The following is a 14,948-nucleotide window of genomic DNA, read 5'->3' as shown; positions in this document are numbered from 1 at the left end:
CTGGATTACTCGAGGAGCATCGATCCGCTTTGTTCCGTCAAGGGAATCGACTTGCTCTCGGAATCCTCCCTTTACGCCACGTTCTCCGCGCGTGTTTCACCGATTTTCTTCTTTCGATTATTGCTTCGCTTTTCTCCGATCATCTTTCACCTGGAATGGGGGAATGGTGCGTCGTGAATCGTTTGGAGATGATCAATAATCCGATCAATAATAAGGTAGAATAAATCTTGTGGTTACAGAGATAATTTTTTGGTATTGATATGAAATGATGATGTGAAATCGTTTCAGAACCGATTTCAGAAGTGATGTGGGACTGTTTCAGGATCAATACGGAATATCAATATAGAGTCGATACAAAACTGTTTCAAAATCTATATGGAACTGATACAAAATTGTTTTTCTGAAGCGATATAGAATCAATATAGATACAGAACCGATACCAATATAGAACTGTTTTAGAATCAATATAGAACCGATACAAAACTGTTTCAAGATCGACGTGGAATCGTTTTAGTATCAATATAGAAATCTATCAATCTAAAATCGATACAAAACTATTTCAGAATCGATATGGAATCGATGTATAATTGTTTTAAAATTGACATAGGATCGTTTCAGAATCAATATAGAACCGATGCAAAACTGTTTCAAGATCGACATGGAATCGTTTTAGAATCAATATAGAAATCTATCAATCTAAAATCGATACAAAACTATTTCAGAATCGATATATAATTGTTTTAGAATCGACATAGGATCGTTTCAGAATCAATATAGAATCGATACAAAAATGTTTCAAGATCGACATGGAATCGATATCAGAATCAATATAGAACCAATCTAGAACCGATACAAAACTGTTTCAGAATCAATATGGAATCGATATATAATTGTTTTGGAATCGACATAGGATCGTTTCAGAATTAATATAGAATCGATACAAAACTGTTTCAAGATCGACATGAAATCGACATGGAATCGTTTTAGAATCAATATAAAACCAATCTGGAACCAATACAAAACTGTTACAGAATCGGCATGGAACTGATGCAGTCTTAGAATCGACATAGAATCGTTCCAGTACGGACACAGAACAGTCTACAGGATCGTCTTTCTCGAACTCAGAGAAACGAAAATTTCGTAATTAAAAGTTGAGACGTCACGTTTCAGTGTATCCTCTTTCCGTCGCGACAACTGCGCTTACGAAATTTAAACTTCCTTCCAGTTATTATACCGTCTAAACTTCCACCATCTTGCTACTTGCCACTTGGCTTAATTATCTCTCTAGTCGCGCAATTCGTGATACGTTGAAGTTACTGTTACACGTTGTTTACAACGCGTGACGTTTACAAAGCCGGAACTTTCGTTCTTAGCTTCCAATCCAATAATCCTCCGAGTCCTGATGACGAGTCTATTAAGGTTCATTCACAATATAGAAAGTATCGTTGTACGTGTTCTTTGCTGCAAGATATTTTAAATAACGAGTTTACAGTTACGCTACCGTTGATATCAGGCACATTAGACGTCAATGGAAAATGGAAAGTAAAATTCATCATATCATACATATCCACATAGTAACTTGCTTTGGGAGTGAGTTTCACTTCTGATAGAGAATTGAAGAAAATTTAACTCGCATACACAAGCGGATTCATCGCCGGAATCACGGATCTTGCTGTACGATCCACGAAGCTGTCTCAACAACAGCGGCGCGGTGATTAGAAACGGTGAGACGCTTACGAACGAACGGTGCTGTCATAACCGCGACGCTTCGTCATTTCGCCATTACGTGTAAAACTAAATTTCCGCCAGTCAGAATCGTCTCAGAGCAAACTAGCTAGCGGGACGCGAGAGATTGCATTTACGCGAACAGTAGGTATGTACGTATATATATATACATACGTGGGACACGAGCAAGAGTTAGAAAACGAGAGAGAGAGAGAGAGAGAGAGAGAGAGAGAGAGAGAGAGAGAGAGAGAGAGAGAGAGAAATATATAGAAGCGGAGTTTCGATCGCGAGGCGAAATAGTTTGAATCCGAGAGAAGCGAGGCCCCTTCATATGTATGTATAAGCGACCACATTATGTGTGCACGGCCGCTAAATACTCCGTGGATGCCGGATAAAGTTGAATCGGAAGCGTAAACACGGCTAAGCTACTTATCACTACGTATTCCGAGGGATGTGCGCGAGTGGGGGTGGGAAGTGGCGTTGTTACGCTTCCGGGTGCCAAGTAAAACAGTTTAGCCTTGAGTAGCTAACGTCCAACTTGGCCACCAGCCTCGGGCTTGCACGTTGTTGCCCTCCCAGCCGCCCCTACCCTATTTAAAGCAGCCGCGATTCGCCTGTTATCGCGTCCACGTACGCCCCTTCATCCTAATGGACATGTTGCGCGGACATTGTTAAGTCGCGGAATATTTGAAGCTTATTTCGATATAGCCGGAATATTCCACCGGGGATCGAGCGAGTTTACGCCCGAGGCCCGCGAGAGACGCAACGAGGATAGTTGCCTATACTGCCCTGGGTGTAATCCAACCGATTAGGATTCGCGAATTTTTAGGTGTGTTTTCTGAATTTCCCCGACTCTCCGACAAACTTTTGGAATAAAGGGGAACATACGCTGTCTGCGTACGAGTCGGCAGGTATTTAAATCGAGGGGATATTTTTGAGATAGTTTTCCTAATTTGTGTGGCAAAATGTTATGTGTTGGCTCTTTCGTGGAACACACGAGAATTCAATCTGTTCTCCAACAAATGAACTCATTTAAAGTAAATAAAGTTTTTTCAACATTCGAGTCGAGATATCTTCCAAATTAACGAACTCTCTGTCGCAAATCGTTTCACGCGTTTCTCCGATGCAGCTTCCTTTTATATGTACACGTTCATTGTGAAAATACACATAACATATAATTGATACATAGATATAGATATAATTATATACAGAAAGTGCAATTTTATATAGATACGGTGTACAAATACTTTTTATTAACCACTGTACGTTTCATACGTTTCTCTGATACAGCTTCTTTCTGTTACATTTCCATAGTATTATATTTTTGTGCAATTATATAGATATAGAAGATCTACAGATAAAATTATATGTGCAATAGATACGGTGTACAAATACATTTTATAACCACTGTACGTTACATATAAAAATGAAAATCATTCAATCTCTGTAGGTAGAAGTAGGAATCATTAAAGAGTATCATTATTTTCCATCTGCCAGTCTACTAATCACGTTCATCGCGCGCATACCTCGCGCGTACTCTTGCCTTTAAATTTCCCGCGAAACACGCGAAGACCCGACGACGTACTTATTGTTACTCAAAGTGGAGAGCCAGCTACCATAATAAATCTGCGCATCGCGTACGCGAACAGGTGGACAGCAAACGGGTTATCTGCAGCTCGAACTTCTGTTTTTGCCTCCCAACCGTAGTGAAAGTATGCTGAATTCCCCATCGGGCGACGCTTTTGTCAGCAGCGGCTCCCGCGGAATATTTAAACAGCCGTGGAAACGTCGAAACCACTCGCGAAACCGCGAGACCCTCTTGACATTCTTATCACGATCCCCTTAACGAGCTATTTTCTTCAAAACGAACCTTTCCAATTGTTATTTCCCCCCCGATGTGTACTCGTTTCCCTGTTCCGATGTTCCGCAACGATGGGGATCTCGTTCGGTTTAATTGTAGAACCCGGGTTTCGCGTTGTCGTTCCGATGTCGAACACGATTTTATGGGAAACGGGCGGTACCGGCACGGACGGAATTTTTTTTTTCCGTCCAGGAAAAGAGAGACATTTTTATTTTCCGTTTTCCTTTTGTTTTTTTGTTTCTGTTTTCGTTTTCACTTTTTGTTTTTTTTTTTAGGGGAGGGAGGGGAGGGGGGGGGGAGCATCGGTGTATTTATACGGTGTAGCGTACCGTGTCTGGTTTTATGAGAATAAAAAAACGGAAGGAAAAAATACGTACGATGAAATATGGCCACCGGCGCGAGTAAACTGGAATTTATTTCCGCGAAATTTGAAATTCGATGGAAGGAAATTCGTCGAACGGACGCGCCCGTTAGTACACACAGTTTCTTGTTAACGATCAACGATTCTGAATGTACACACGCCGGTTTGAAAATTGAGAAAATTAGATGACGCCTCGTAAAACAAAAGACTTGTGAAATCGACAATTTTATTATATAAAATTTATTATATATATTAATACAATTTTATTAAATGCTCTGAAATTTACGGAACTGTGTGTATATATATATATAAAATTTTATTATATAAAATTTATTATATATACTGAATATTAAATGAAATTAAATAAATTAAAAAATAATATATATATATATACACACAGTTCCGTAAATTTCAGAACATTTAATATTCAGTATTTTATATAATAAAATTGTATATATATATATAGGTTCAAGGAGGACGAAATTTATCACAAATGAAATTTCTGGGCACACATCGCACGCGTGTATCATTTTCAGGCCATTTCTCGGGTATACGTGGATAACATGAAAAAAGGTGCACACCCTTTTTTTTATCTTGGAAACGGGGACGATATTATACGAAGGGTCAGACTTTGGCTAAACGGATATGGAACAGCCGGAAGGGTCGATACGGGGGCGAATCGAACGTAGGATGAATCCTTGGTCTGCGGAAACCTTAGCAAAGACACGCCGGAGAGAACCTTTCAATCTACACTTGCCAGGGTTCGCATTTACATTTTGCCTCTGCGACCGACTTCTCTGTATTAAACCACGAGACAGTGCCCTTGGCAAGGTTTCAATATGACGTGGGCTTTTCTCAGGCATAAACTGGACAATTCTAAGCGAAATTAATATTAGAAGATTTCGAAGGCAAGCGACGTTAAAGAAGACGTCGAACACAGTATCCGAAACACGTTACTTTCGAAAAATTTGAGGACCTTGGCAAACAGCGTATTCGACAACGATTTCTATTATTTGTTTTACTTTGAAAAACATCCGATGCAGTTCGCTCGATTGCACGCAAAATCGAGACAGAAGTGTTCACCTTGAATTCAAAAATACAACTTTTCGCGTAGCCAACGGAGAAACTAAAACGACAGGGAGAACGGGGATAATCCAAATATCAAAGATAAAGAGCTCACGGAAAGAAATACTGAAGCGTGGCAACGCCGCTTCGTGTAACCACTTTTACTACGGCGTTAATTATTCAGAGTGTTTAAGATCTCGGAATAATCCGGTGCGACTTCCGCCAAGAATGAGATTGTTCCTCGTGGATAAATCTTATTATAAACGTTTGCAGCTTCATCTCGGGCCGTTCGTCGAAGAATTAACGTCGCCAGTTCCTCGACTATCCTGCAGCTACTGAACTCCTCGTTAAAGTGGCTCTTAACCATTCGTGAAACAGGCCAAGGCCTATACACTCTCGCCTTCGCCTTCTGCAACCAGTTGTTGAAGACGGACGTAACACGACGCCGGGGAACGTAATTCGCGTGCTATCGCGTTGAGTCAGAGCCGGTAATCGCGCATTAGAAGATAGAAGACACATTCTTTTGCAATTCCTCCGTTTGCAGTCTCTCGGCTCGCACTGTCCTGGCTCTTCAACGACCAGCCGGAAGATTAACAGCCTCGAGAAGATTTCCTCGCGTCCGTGGTCGCCATTCGACGCTCGTCCCGAGCATTTCTATCGCTGTTTATCCACCCGCGCGAACCGGCAAGCGAGAAGGCAACAGGACACTTCCTTCGAATAAACAACGCGTCTCGGAGTCGATCGTGAATTTCACGCGACCCATTCCGACCCTCGCCTCGAGTACGTGACCGAATATATTCTTCCCACGGTTTCCCCGAGAAACATCGAAGAAACGACACGTCCCAGTTCACGTACAACAACCGCCCTCTCGTATATTGAGCATTCGTTTCCGTTTAGTCGATCGCCCTGCCGATGTGTTTTCCACCGAGCGTGTTCCATCGAGAATTAAAGCCCCGTTTCCGCACCCCTTTTGTCTTGGCTCGCTTCACGCCACTGGCAGCGCGAATTTTTCTTCCGGTTACCAAACGAAGGTCGTTGGCACCTGCAGTTCCCATTGGCGGAGAATTTAGTTACATTTGAAACGAGTGAATTCACAACTCTAATATTCATCAATTGGAATGTCAACGTTTGCAACTCTGAGAGTGGACGAAGACTCGGGGATGACAGAGTAATTTGAAATACGAGATTAGGAAATTTTCTATCAAAGTTCCTCTGGAAGTTGAGGGGATTGATATTCATGCGAGTTTAAACTTCGTTTTCGCACTCCTTTCTTCTTGTTCGCGTTTCTTGTTCTGATTTCACGGTATTGACAGCGTGAATTTTTCTTCTGATTACTGACAGAGTATCGTTGTTACTAGTTGTTACTTATAGTTTCCATTGATAGACAATTTAGTTACACTTGAAACGGGTGAATTCACAACTCTAATATTCATCAATTGGAATGTCAACGTTTGCAACTCTGAGAGTGGACGAAGACTCGGGGATGACAGAGTAATTTGAAATACAAGATTAGGAAATTTTCTATTAAAGTTCCTCTGGTAGTTGAGGGGATTGATATTTATGCGAGTTTAAACTTCGTTTTCGCACCCCTTTCTTCTTGTTCGCGTTTCTTGTTCTGATTTCACGGTATTGACAGCGTGAATTTTTCTTCTGATTACTGACAGAGTATCGTTGTTACTTATAGTTTCCATTGATAGAGAATTTAGTTACACTTGAAACGGGTGAATTCACAACTCTAATACTCATCAATTGGAATGTCAACGTTTGCAACTCTGAGAGTGGACGAAGACTCAGGGATGACAGAGTAATTTGAAATACAAGATTAGGAAATTTTCGAACAAAGTTTCTCTGGTAGTTGAGAGGGTTGATACTTATGCGAGTCTAAACATCTTGTTCGCGTTTCTTGTGCTGATTTCACGGTATTGTCAGCGTGAAATTTTTTTCTGATTACTGACAGAGTATCGTAGTTACTTATAGTTTCCATTGATAGACAATTTAGTTACACTTGAAACGGGTGAATTCACAACTCTAATATTCACCAATTGGAATTCACAACTCTAATATTCACCAATTGGTCAACGTTTGCAACTCTGAGAGTGGACGAAGACTCGGGAATGACAGAGTAATTTGAAATACGAGATTAGCAAATTTTCTATTAAAGTTCCGCTGGTAGTTGAGGGGGTTGATACTTATGCGAGTCCAAACTTCGTTTTCGCATCCCTTTCTTCTTGTTCGCGTTTCTTGTTCTGATTTCACGGTATTGACAGCGTGAAACTCTCTTCTGATCGTTGTTACTTATAGTTTGATAAAGAATTTAGTTACATTTGAAAGGGGTGAATTTGCAACTTTAATATTCATCAACTGGAGCGTTAACGTTTGCAACTCTGAGAGTTGTTGACGGACGATGGAGTAACTTGGAATTTTACGAAATTTTCTATTCAACCTTCTCTATTAGAGCGTTGAGGGGGTTGATGCTTATGCGAATTCAAAAATGAGTCTAAACCCCGTTTTTATATCCCGTTTGTCTTATTCACGTTTTTTGAGTCTCAGCATTTGCAACGTGAATTTTTCGTTCTGATTATCAAATGAGAGTTGGTACTTATAGTACTTCCATTGACAGAGAATTTGATTATACTTGACTAAGGGGGTGAATTTACAACTCTAATTGCAACCCTAATATTCACCAATTGTGGCGTTACACAAGTTTGCACAGTTACGACAGCATAACTTGCAACTCTCGAGATTAGGAAATTTTCTATTCAAGTTTCTCTGTTACGGGGTTGCGTTAAGGGGGGTTGATATTTACGCGAACATACGGCACTGATTGGCAAATTGCCAAGTTTCTGTTCACGTGGGCAGCAGCGGCGCCGAACGATCAAGGAATGTTACAACAAATTTCTGATATCACATGGCCGGCAGCCTGCTGCCGGAGTGTCGCGTTTCCGTTTCTCAGCGGACAGCTATCATTACGTTTGCGAAACGGTTAACCTTCTTTCTCCGCCATAAACGCCGGGCGAATCCGCCGCTAAATTCGCCGCGCTGTAGCAACCTCGTTCCGGAAGTTAGCGTGTCGCGGCAATTCAGTTAGCGAAAGTTGCAGCGTTACCGCAATCCAGCTTTGGTAGTTGCCGTATCAGCGATAGCCCGCCTCTAACCCCCTCCAGCTTGTTTTCACGTGTGCTACGTGACGTTTTCCTATATCCGCCGTTTTGATAAATTCGTCGTTTCCCGCGAGATTGTTACGCCGGCGAGCGCGCGGCAAACTCGTTCAATCAAAGATCGGAGGAAAGAAGGTCGAGGAGGAAATTCGTAAACACCGTTCGGTCGAGGATAAAAGGAAATATCGTTGATCGGAGTGAAAAGGACGAGGTCCTCCGAGAGGGATGAATATCGTCGGGAGCAAATATTTGTCACGAAAGACGTCAAGACAAAGTTAACTCGTTCTCGCTCCATTAAGGGGTTAGCAGCCCTTAGCAATCCACACAAAGACGAGAAAGTGGCTTCCAGCTATCGGTCTGGCCCCGATAACTTGCAGCTCCTTCGAGCATCGGCGAGCTCGATCGATTCGGCGCCGCTGTAAAATTTATTATCCGCGCTATTCGCTTGCTAGCCACGAGGTTCGGCGTCAGAGATGTCATGAGAACGAAGCTTCATACGGTTGACGGAGGGGGAAAAATCTTCTCTGATAAATGAATCATATTGACGTGTATCGACGTGTTACATTTTCCGAGAGCCGGTTTATCGATCGTTGTTCGGCAAATTGTGGAAGCGAAGTCTACGACTGTTATAGTAAATTCTCTGCAGAGGTGAATTAATTATCCTCGTCATCTTTGGTCTATTTCAATTTTGAAAGTTCATAAATCGGTAGTCATCCATTTCGATTCACACGATGTCCGCTCAAAATCATTTAAATTCCCCTTCAAAACTCTTGACACAAGTACGCTTCTGCTCAAAACTCTTTGACAATTCCCATTTCTGATGAACAGACTGCTACTTTTTAAGAGATATTCGAAGGTACAAAAATATTCAAAACAGAGTATTAATTGTAATACGTTTGTGAAAATACATTAACGTAATGATATTATGTTGTAATACGTGCAAATAGCATATTTGCATTTTTTTCAATTAAATGCAGAGAAACTCCAGAGTTTATTAAATCATTCGATATTGGATATGAATTTTAGATTGTATAGAATTTTCGATAAACTTTCAATGTGCCACAATATATCTTCTACAAAATGTTCAACAGTGTTGTATAATTACGCAAATTAAGCCAATTATTATTATTATTAATTATTATTACACGAAGGAAAATTACAATAATAATTTTCTTTCAATTCTGAAACAAAATCACAACTGTCTCTGAAGATTATTATTATTATTTATAAACAGTGCAGTATAATTACATAAATTAAGCGAATTATTATTTTTATTATTATTTATAAACACTGTACTGTAATTACATAAATTGAACAAATTACTATTATTATTAGTTGCCATTATTATTAAATTATTATCATTATTAATTAATTATTCGACAAGATCGCGACAACCAAGACTTTCCAAGACTTTCTCCAACATCCTCGAAAAGGTATCCACGAAGACGTAAGCCAAGACGAAGACTCGTTTGGAATTGCGGGCAATTCCTACGACTACTGGTAGTTCATCCCCGGAGGAACGGAGAAACGATTTTCGAACGCCGGTGGAAGCGAATCCTGCGAAATCGCGCCTGACGCCGAGAAACGAGGGGGTGGGTTTTCGAGAGGCAGGGGCAGTTTCGCGAGCGATAGTAAAACCGCGAACGAGCAGATATTCGAGTTTTCGTTACGTAACGCGGGACCAGAGGCTGCCGAGGAGAAAGAAGACGGGGCCGGAAGCGGTGCTTCCGATATCGCGAAGTTTTCACAAGTTTCGAGACGTTTTCTGCACGCCGACGTCCCGGTGATTCAGTTTGCACGCCGCGACACCGGATGCACGCCGTTCCGCGACCGACGAAAGTGACGCCTAACTCCTCGTACGCGGCCCCGGCGAACATCCCTCATAAAGTGAGATTTATTTCTTCGTTCGACCCCTTTTTACGACGGGGACGACAACGCCCGCGGTTATTTTCTTCTAGCCTTCTCGGGGAGGGAAAGATTCGCGTTTTATGGCCGACTCCGGGTGGAAAGAAATTAGGTTTCATATGTGGCGACTGCGACCGCGAGGATGGTTGTTAAAGGAGCTGGAAACGTCTGGTAATATGAAAATTATATTAAATTAATTAATATATCTTGACATATATCTTAAGCAATTATATCGTTCGCGTTCTACAAACGAAATTGAACTTCCCATCGGTAATTTCAGCTCATTTCACTGTTCTCTTGAACGTTTGGGAAATCATAAGATCTGCGAGCGATTTAATTATTCATTCTTCGAATTCATTCCTTTCGCTCGAGATTGAAAATTAAATAATCTAGTTAGAGGACTTTCCGACAATAACAATCCTTTCTTAAAATAATTGCAAGTGCAATTTTATTTAAAAAAAAAAAGAATATATATATATATATATTAGTTCTTAATAAATCACGATCGATTGAAATCAAGCTTCTGCAAGCTATTTTACAAATTTCCTGTAAAAGCCACTTTTTCGGTGAACAACATGTCGCCTAGCTAGCTTATTTTCTAGATCGCTTCTAGTAGCAAAGATCGCTGCAACAGAAATCGCAGTGTCACAGGAATAAACGTCCTCGTCGACTGAACTGTTTCCGCAGGAAACATCAATTATTCATCCACTCTCAAATATTGCCTCTTAATTTATACCGAGTAACAAGCAGCGATTTTTTATCCATTCGTGAAAGATTTAAGGAACGCGGATAACGTACACGAAGTATCGAGAGTAGAATAATCGTAACTACGTCTAGTGAAAAATTATTTCTTCAACGCTAAACGTATCGGCACTTCTCGAGATCATATTTGTACGAAAGTTGATTTAATATGGGAAAGCGATTTTCGACGTTAAGCAAACAGAGTGCGGAACACCGCTAGGATGGGAGACCGTTCAACATAACGAAATAGTTATAATACAAGAGTCTGGGGTTTTAAGGGTTTTAAGCGCTGCCATCAGCACCACTGATGAGTCTAGTCCAGTAACGGTAAATCTTTTTTGAGAAGTAGGTCAAATTTTGTTCATTATTTGTTTTATAATAGCTCGTGGGTCACAAAGTCAGTGGCGTCTCTTGGAAAGGAGGAGGGGAGGATGGTTAAAAACTACTTTCTTCTGGTTCTCACGTTTATAATCCTCTAAAAAATTTACGTTTNCCTTTTTGTTTTACAACTTTTACTTTTGCAAGTGAAGAGCAAAAAATAAATGTCGACGTCAAAAAATTGATATAAAAGGGGTGACATCATGCTCAGTCACCCGTGCACTATACATTAGATATATATACTTTATTTCTTAATATTTTTTTATTGTCTGTTCTCTCTTTTATTATATAAAAAACTAGCAAAGCTACCCATTCTGAGAATGGGATCTAGTGTGTTTTTTAGTGTTTATTACATTAGTTTAATCGTAAGCGCTATATAAAATTTTTTGGACACAAGTAACTCATACAACATTTAAGACTTAAAATACCTAAATGTATACATAACCAAGTCGTAAATCCTCCGTAAAACACAATTATGCATTTATTTCTCACTTTTAAGCTCTAATCGAACACTTGTAATTTTCTTAACATTTTTTGAAAAGAGGGGTTCGAAAAATAATTAAAATTCTTTTATATATGTGATGATAAGTTTATAAAAATCAACGCGTGGGTCAGTGTCTGACTCTGGCAGCGACTCTGAGACGAAACGCCATTACCTTCACCTTCCTCCATCCTCGCGCTAATTGTAAATAGAATGTAAATATGTAGATACAACAGTTATCTCCCTCAAACCCTTCAGAAATTATTATTAAGAAGTAATAAACTTATCATTTGTTTTGCCTGGGTTACAGTTTAAATATACTTGAAAACTGAGAAAATGTTGCAGTCTGGTACAAAAAATTCTCGACGCGCGTTCCAGCGCAAGAAGTTAAAGTTAAATTTTCGTGCTCGTTTCGTGCGTTCAGCGTCAATGAAAGTCTGAAAGTTTGCATGAAAATCAATTCAGCCGGCAGTCTGTCGATTAATATCTCGCAGGTGTCGATTAAAGCCGAGAGGAGGAACGTTGGATCATTAAGCGGCGGAACATGTTCAGTTTCGCGAGCTGAAAGTCAAGGCGACGCCTTCCGGCACGATGATTTGAATTTTCCCTTACGTATCGCGAGCGAACCGATAAGAGTGGTGGAAATAAATGGCGTTGAGGGAGGAGGAGGAGGAGGGGAGGGTGCGGGCCTAGCCGCCTAGAGAGCTGGAAACTCTATTTTATGGTAAATAGACGTTGCCTGCGAGGGTTCGCCGCCTTCCTCCACGCGAGCGCCGATCGAAACCCAAAAGGAGGGATGAAATACACGGGGGTTGGAGGGAAGTTAAGAACGATATGTCGGGCCACACGACGATTTTCTCCTTCGGTTTATCGGTTTTCAAATGGACTGCGCCGTAATATCGCCAACCCTTCTCGCCTTCCCACCTCTCCAACCTCTTACACTCTGGTTTATACTCTAGTTTACTTCGGTAGTTTATGCGAGCGTTATAATTAATCAGAATATTGGAGATTGCGTAAAAGGGTACAAACAGGGTTGGCGACCTTTCTTCTAGATTCTATTAGAAAGCTATCTCCGAAGTGAAAGTCTCAACATTTGAGCCGTACATGTAGAATTTTAAAAATCGAAATTCTTATATCCCCTTAATTGACTCGAACTTTTCGTTTAAAATGAAAAACGACGACGATATTCCATCTCTCAATTCTCCCTTATCTGTTTCGAAATTCCGAAAATGAAAAGTGAAAATTAACACGATTCTCTGTTCTTTCTTGTATGTAATAAATCAATTCTTTCAAAATAACTTGACGTTTTCCGATGTTTTTAATGGTTGAACTTGCCGGACTTGTTATAAGACGTAACATGTGGACTGACAGTAAAGCACCGGGTTTAAATGCAAATATATTTGTGCCACATAGGTACTTGTTTTGAAAAAAAAAAGAATGTATTAGTTAAATACGACTTAGTAAAAAAAAAAAAAAAAAAAAATAAAAAAGAAAATTGATTGTACACACTTAAACACGAATAATTCGGGAATTAAACACTTTATCAAGATCACGTAAGATCATTGAATAGAAATTATTTTATTCCACTTGCAAAAATGTACATTTCCGCGAAACTCACAGCTTTAGACAAAGTTTCCAACGAAATAGCCGACGCTTCGAGCGTTAATCTAATTTCAGTCCACCAAAAGCCAAAAGTCACCGCAATACTCGCAACTCACGGTGAAACGTCACTTACGCCAGCTTACGCGAATATATCGAGCGCAACCGATAGCCGCTCTCCTCACCCACTTGGGAGGAACTTTCCTTCGCACAACTATCGCTAAATAGAACTCTATCTTTTGCCTGTAATGAAAGTGTGCGCGGCCGGGCGGGAGACAAACGTTGTTACGTGGCCAGCCGCAAATATTCGCGCGAGCACGCGCTCGGCAACGTGTAGCTCTCTCTCTCTCTCTCTCTCTCTCTCTCTCTCTCTCTCTGCACTAGCGTCGCGTCAGCTTGAATTGAACCATTCGCGAAGAACGCGCGCTTGAATGAGCCCGGGCCGCTTATTTAGTGGACTGTAGCGGTACGCACACGTACGTACATACGTAGAACACACGCGCACGCGAAATAAGCCCATTTCGAAGGTACACTCGGCTGGCCACCAGAGGACAAAAGCCGCGTTTATACGTGCAAACTGGCGAGAGGACGCAAGGAGCCCCGCCGACCGGACGTTTCCCGCGCATAATACTCGCAATATGAGGGACGTTGAGCCGGAACTACACGCAAGAACCACCCCTTCTGCACGCTGTATACGACGACGTGTGTATGCACGCTTGTGTGTGTGTGTGCATCAGCGGGACTTCCTGGCCGGGGAAGAAGACCATGGATTGCAAATTACACAGAAACAAGCCGTGTAAATAAGACCGGCGCTTTCTCTCAACCCTTTGGGGGTTGATAGTCACCAGTGATAGCGAGTTGGCTTCGAGTATTCGTTGGAGGGAAATTGGCACTCGGTGGTGATATTCGAGGATACTTTAAGCGACGTTCGATCGTTACAGCGGAGTATCTCTCTACGTGGATTTGGGGATTCACAATCGAGAGATTGGATCCTTTCTAAATTGCATATTTTCGAATCGGGCAATTGGATCGAGAGACGTAAAGTCTTTTTCTTTTTTGCTTTTGAAGGAGGTATCTTCGAAATCTACACCGATCGATTAATTAAGAAGAACGAAAAAGTCGAGAGGAATTGAAAAGAAGAATGTTATTTGTATGATACTGAATCGGTTAAACTTCTTTGTGACTCGAAGGTCTGACATTCTTTTAGACACGTTCCTCAAAACGTAGAATCGTGTATTCTCAAACACACAGCCGTGTATTTTATTTTTTAAATTGCGACGTACCTTTAATTTTACTCCTCGAAGACTGGATCCTCCAGAAGCATCAAAATAACCTGAAACACATCACAATATTCATATTTTCAATGTTCTCCAAAGAAGAAATATCAAAGAATATTACGACCGATAGTAATACAAAAACGACGAGTCCTTCATAGCTCCTCAACCTCTTGCGCTGGCAACTGGTTGCGCGGACCGTAACGAGTGGCCGAATTGTATACAATAATTTGTTCTTTCACTTTCTTTCTGAACTCGTCGATAGTTAACATCGCTGGACAGAAATTATTGAGAAGTAATAAACTTGTCATTCGTTTCGACTGGGTTACAATTAAATATACTTGAGAACTGAGAAAGTGTTGCAATTTGGGACAAAAAATTCTCGACGTGCGTCATTCCA

Source organism: Frieseomelitta varia, unplaced genomic scaffold, assembly GCF_011392965.1.
Source record: "Frieseomelitta varia isolate USP_RPSP 00005682 unplaced genomic scaffold, Fvar_1.2 scaffold_871, whole genome shotgun sequence".
NCBI classification, from domain to species: Eukaryota; Metazoa; Arthropoda; class Insecta; order Hymenoptera; family Apidae; genus Frieseomelitta; species Frieseomelitta varia.
Note: the sequence above shows the minus strand (reverse complement) of the source record.